The following is a 6126-nucleotide window of genomic DNA, read 5'->3' on the forward strand; positions in this document are numbered from 1 at the left end:
TTATTATTTATTTATTTACCTTTCTTTTTATTTATTTATATTTATTTATTTTGTGAGAGAGCAGTTGATTTTCAGGACGCGCACTCCGAACACGACAAATGCTGCAACGAGAATGACGAGAAAAATTGTTTGGATTGTGATTAGTTAAGATGAATGCGTTGTTGACATAACACACAAGAAGACAAATTCAGTGCCTGCTTTGCTTTGCTTTGCACTTTCTCAGCTTCAGTTCCGAATGTAAAATGCAACAACAACAACAACAGCTCTTGTATAAGATATAAAGCTCGTAAGCAACAAAAGCTTGCTCGCTCTCTCTCTCTCTCTCTCTCTTTCTCTATCTCGCCTCTGTGAGCTTCGTTAAGTTCTGAGAAAAAAGTTGTGTAGGAGCCTCAAATTTCCTCAAGTTATGGCAAAATCGAACGCAATGCATTCGTATGGGTAATTCTATATTGATAGCGACTGCGGCTGCGACTGCGACTGCGACTGCAGCATTTCCGTTGTTAGCCCAAAGAGAACGGGCATCAGCCCAATTTATTAGAAATTAATCGAGCATTTAGTATGTGTGTGAGTATGGGAGTGTGTGTGTGTGGAGAGGCCAAAAGATATACGATTTAATTCCTGGAATTAGGCGCTCGCTCAAAAATGCCGCCGTCGAGATGCAACCAAAACTTTTAACTTCTTTTTATTTAGTTTTCTTTTTTTTTTTTTTAACTTTTTGCGACTTTTGTATGCGTCTTCGCTGTGGCCCGCGTCTACGGTTTCCCCTGCCTTTGCGTGCTTAGCCTTGGACGCGCTGCCCAATTCCCAATTCCTGGAAACTGCAGGTGACGGACGCGGCAGCGACTGCGACTGCGGCTGAGGTTGCGGCTGCGCGTTGCATGGGATGCGCTTTTTTTCCTCGAATTTGTTTAATCGTTAGAAAAATGCGAGCGCGTCTCTTATATTTTTTTTCTCTTTCGAATACCCTGTAGCTATTGCAAATGCGTAAAAGGAAATCAATCCGCAAGCCATAAATGATATACACACATATGTATGTATGTGTGTGTGTGCTCTTGATCAGAGAGCCTTAAGAGTCAGAGTCTATAAGTTTGGAAGCTTGATCAAGTTTTTTTAAATCATCAATTATATTACTGGATATCGATAAATATCTATGTATCTGCACTCGTCTAGAATATTTTACTTTTGATCCACATTTGATCCCCTTTCAAATTTCATAATAATCGGAGGAAGAGGAAGCATAGCAGCTGTGTCAACGAAAGTACAGAGTCGTCTAACAGGGTACCTCAAAGCCGGGCACTCCCGTCTAGAGCACTCTTTACTTATTTTCGTTTAACTTGCCCTGTACCTCGGCCTGCACCCAGGCTCAGCCTCGGCCCCGCCTTCGCCTCGTCCTTCTGGTGCCCTGTTATGTGGAACCAGAACCTTCGCCTGCGGCCCGCGGGCCATGCGGCATAAAAATCAACGGTTTCGCTTGCCACGCCGAATGGTTGGCCCCAAAAAGATATCGGTAAAAAGCTATTAACAAATTCCTGGGAAGTTTGCAGTTGTGCTTCGCCTTTTTTCAGGTTTGCTCAACTGAAGTAGCAGCAGCAGCAGCAGAGGGAATTTTTGATCGAAGGGTAGCGGATATTTAGTGTGCATGTGTGTATGTCTGTGTGTGGAGTCTTTTTGGCCATAACAGTAATTGGCTAGTGACTGGAAGTAGTTAGTTGGGCGAGGAGTGTGGAGAGTGTTAAGAGTTTACTTCTATCAAGTAAGTTATGATATAGATCATGAATGTACATATATATCTTGCTTGTTTAGGGCATAAGAATAATTTAACTTAAATACTTTATTTCAGTCCAATTCTTCAAAAGGTTATCCGGATAACTTACATTAACACTGTGCTGTTAACAGAGCCAGTTCTTAACATTAGGCTCATAACAGAGAGCGCAACTTAACATAAATAGCTTTATGTAAACACCATATTGTTTAGCATGTTTGAAGTTTCACTTCTAACAAACCCCTAGAACGACATTTTCGTTTACAGCTTCCTTTTCTGCACCCAAAATCAGATCCTTAAGCTACTTTAGCCTTGCGCTATGTAAAGCTTTGCATGCGACTGTACTTTTTGTCTACAAATAAACAAACGCAAAATTGTACGCAGCTGCATTTGAAATGCCTTTTTCAAACTTTTCAATTACACAAACAACAATGCGAGGAGTAGGCCTCCTTCGAAGCGAAATACAAAAAAAAAAAAAATGTAGAGCAAATTCTTTGGGATCAGTTCGCTTGATTCAGCTTCGGGCAGCCAAATGACGACACCTGAAGGCTGTTGGAACTTGAAAGTATTTTTTTTTTCATTCGTCTTTGATTCGGAGTCGAAGGCAAAATAGCTCAGGTATCTGTTGAGCTATCTGCTCTGAGGCCATGTGCGAAGCGCACAAGAAAAACAACGCGTAAATCCTTTTCACACACTCGCGCACACACACACACGCATACACACAGTGTGTTCCTGGAAGACGCACACACAAAGAAGCCAAGCAGCTTTTTTTTTTTTTTTTAATATTTTTGCTTTTTGTTATTGTCTTCTAACTGGAACAGGAAGGTCTTGGGGGTTGTTCTACGCTCGCAACGCACTTTTCTAATAACAAAAGAGAATCATAAAAATTGAAAACAAAAAGTTCAAATCAAATTACGCAATAGCTGCTCTAGACAAAGCTAGCTGCATTTGCAATCTCCAAAAATAAACATAAAAAAATAATAAAAATAGTAGTCAACATTATCGATAAATAAAATTCAATATTTAATTGTTATATTTTTCTGGTTTTTAACTAATTGACCTTGTGCACTATTTTGATAGTGTCGAAATCAGAAAGAGGGGAGAACAAAATATCTAAATGAATCACGATTCATTTTTCAGAGCTGCAGTTCATAAATTGAAGCGGGTTCTCTCTCTCTCTTTCTCTCTCTCGATCGCAGTTTATCGCTGCCTCTCTCACTCTCTATTTCCCTCTCTCCTGCTCTAGCTCTTGCCGCACTTGTTTTTGTTGCCGCATTCGTTTAATTTGATTTGAATGTCAATTAATTCAAACAAGTGACGCGTTTTATTATGAGAGCTGCCAGATTTGTTTTTTTTTCCTTCTCTTTTCCTCATTCTTCTCTATCTATGAATATCTCGGCTTCTTGTTCAAGCTTCGCAGAGTAAAGTATAAAGTTAAATCTTGTGTTTTTATTAAAATTAATTAATGATTTTTTTTCCAAATTATTTAAAAAACAAAATTGTATTTCTTAATATTCTTTGTATTTAGAATATCAAAAATCTTTTATTATTATATTATCAATATTGCGAAACTGTTAATCTAGCTTTTACATTTTTTTTGTATATATATATTGAATTTAATATTTTTATATTAGCTATAGCTTGTAACTTAATCGGGCTTTGCGCTCTCTAGAAGCTATTTCGAACCAGAAATAACACTCAATATAGATCCAAGACTTTGTGACTTGCACAAATTATCTGTCGAGAATCGTGTATTTTTATGAAATTCAATTCTCATATTTGTCGGAAAGAAATTCTAAGAAAAAGAAAATGCTTACATCTTTTAAGATAAGAAAATGTATAAATAAATACGGCAGGCTATTTAAGAACTTCGGTGAAATAAGCAAAAATATTTGACGAATGATAAAAACCCGTTACAACACAATTTATTTATTTTTGTATTCTATTTGACAGGCATGTTCCTAGAGACAATGAGAATCAAATGGATTCAAATCTATGCTACATTCAACTGGGATCGGTTCCAATCTATCTATCAATGAAGTAAGATAGATCTTGAATGTTTTAACATTTAAACCAAAAGCATTTACTTTTTCCAGTACTATGATAATGTCTCCAACGAATATCCAAATGAATCCTAACCTCAATGAAATTGTCTGTTATAATTCGCAACTTGTTCTATTTGATTGTTCCATGACAAGTACAGTACATGTTTTGATCTTAAATTTGCTGATTTATGGACGAGTATTTTGGGCTTGTGCCCAGCACACCCCCCATCGAGCGAAATGGGGCAGGGTAAGCAGACATTTGCTTTGAACTTGTCGCCGTGGCAAGTGTATCTCTTTTTCTCATGGTTTCGACCAAGTTGCGACTGTCAGTTGCCCCAGGTTGATGGCTGCAGTTGACAGCGCAGTTGAGAAAGGAACCCTGCAAGAGTTGTAACTCGATGCGGGTCTCCGGCATAAGTATCTATTACACATATCCGCATAATGTTGCAGCAGAGCTGTTGCAAAAATGCGGCGCGTGTCAGTGTCTGTGTGTGTGCGAGTGTGCGAGTGTGTTGGTTTGTTTATCTAAGAATAATATTATCGCATAATTCGTTGTCTAAGAATATAAGCAAGGCATAACACAGTGCAATACCAGTTGTCAAACAGATGCGATTTGGGGCCCGGGCCACCCGTGGCGCACACATCAAAGGGAAGTGTCAACCTGGCTGCAACGTGTTGCATAAACGGGGCGTGTGCTCAGCAGGCGGGCGGCTTAAGACAGCAGGAGGCACGCCAATGCGGATTATGACATGCCCCCAAATGTAAGCCAGCCTAGCCTGGCCTGGCCTGGTCGTGCCCCTAACCTTGCAACCGCCAAAGAGTTGCATACTGAGCTGCCCGGGCAGAACATAACCCGCCCACAAAAATGAATAACAATTGTTGAACAATATGCGATACTTGCGGCTGGCTTCAGCTGAAACACACGCCAAATACATAGAATTTGTGCCAACTTTTCAGTTGGTTGGCATTTAACAGCTGATGTAATTTCGGGAACATATCTGACATAACATCTTTCGCGGATTCGACTGAATTTAGCTGGCCAGACAAAGACATTTAGATGCTTGTTATTAATATGCGATTACATCTGAACAAGTGCCATGCCAAATGCACAACGAACGAGCCCACTTTTCATGTAATATGTGACATAATTGACATAACTTCTCTGTTGAACCTGAGTAAATTTAGCTCCTCCATAGGAAGGATGTCTTTGAGAGAGACTTTCAGATATCGTTAACTGCGCATATGATAAAAAATTGAACATTTTGTTGTGGAATATCGGACATAAGCTCTATGTAAATGTGAGGTTATGTAATGCGCCACTTTATTAAGAACTTAATTACTTTGCTCAAAGACTTTTGAAAGCTTTGAGAGACTAAGACATCGCTTGATATCAAAATTATATAAACTGGCATGATCTCTCTGTAAATGTGAGGTTATGTAGCTCGCCAGAGGGCGCCACTGTATCAAGAACTTAGATAAAAGACGTTTAAGAACTTCCAGAGACTAAGATATCGCTCGAAATTAAATTATATAGCTATTGATATATTTTTCTGAAATTATGTACCATAACTGATATAACCTGTCCGAAAATGTGTGCGCCAGAGGGCGCCACTTCATTAAGAACATAATTACTTTGTTTAAGGACTTTAAAATACTTCCGTAGACTATAAGATATCACTTAATAACAAATTGATATTTTTAATAGATTTTGAGAAAACTATATTATATAAGTTCCCTGTTTAACATCAATAAATTGAGTTAGCTAGATGGCGCAACTTTAAGGGGAAGATTTATGCTTTGCTTAAAGTCTATGAACGAAGAAATATTTGAAATGATACAATATATATTTATATGAAACTATCTGATATATCTGATATAACCCCTCAATAAATATGAGCATAGCTCGCCAGATGGCGCCACTCTAAAAACAAGCCAAATACTTATTTTAAAGAGTCTACAAGATTTCAAAGACTTTCAAATCTAGTTGGGCTTACCAATTATGCAATGCTTTTAGCTTAAAGAATGATGTGGGCAATGCAACTGCATTATAATAAATGACGCCCCATCAAGACAACGCGAATAGATGACAGTTGGGGTTTCCGCAACGATGCGCACACCCGAATTTGTGGAAATAGCCTTAAACATTGTGTGTTAATGTACGCGTATCTTTGAGATACGCTTGCCTTAACGCAATTACGAATTCTAATTGTAATTATAATTATAAAAGTCAGCCCCTGCTGGGCTTTGATTGTTTTGGTATTACGCAAACAAGAAGCTGAGCGTAAACCGATGTCAGAAAATAAACAACAATAACAAGTA

This window comes from Drosophila novamexicana, unplaced genomic scaffold (genome assembly GCF_003285875.2).
Source record: "Drosophila novamexicana strain 15010-1031.04,08,12 unplaced genomic scaffold, DnovRS2.1 tig00000193-arrow-pilon, whole genome shotgun sequence".
NCBI lineage: Eukaryota > Metazoa > Arthropoda > Insecta > Diptera > Drosophilidae > Drosophila > Drosophila novamexicana.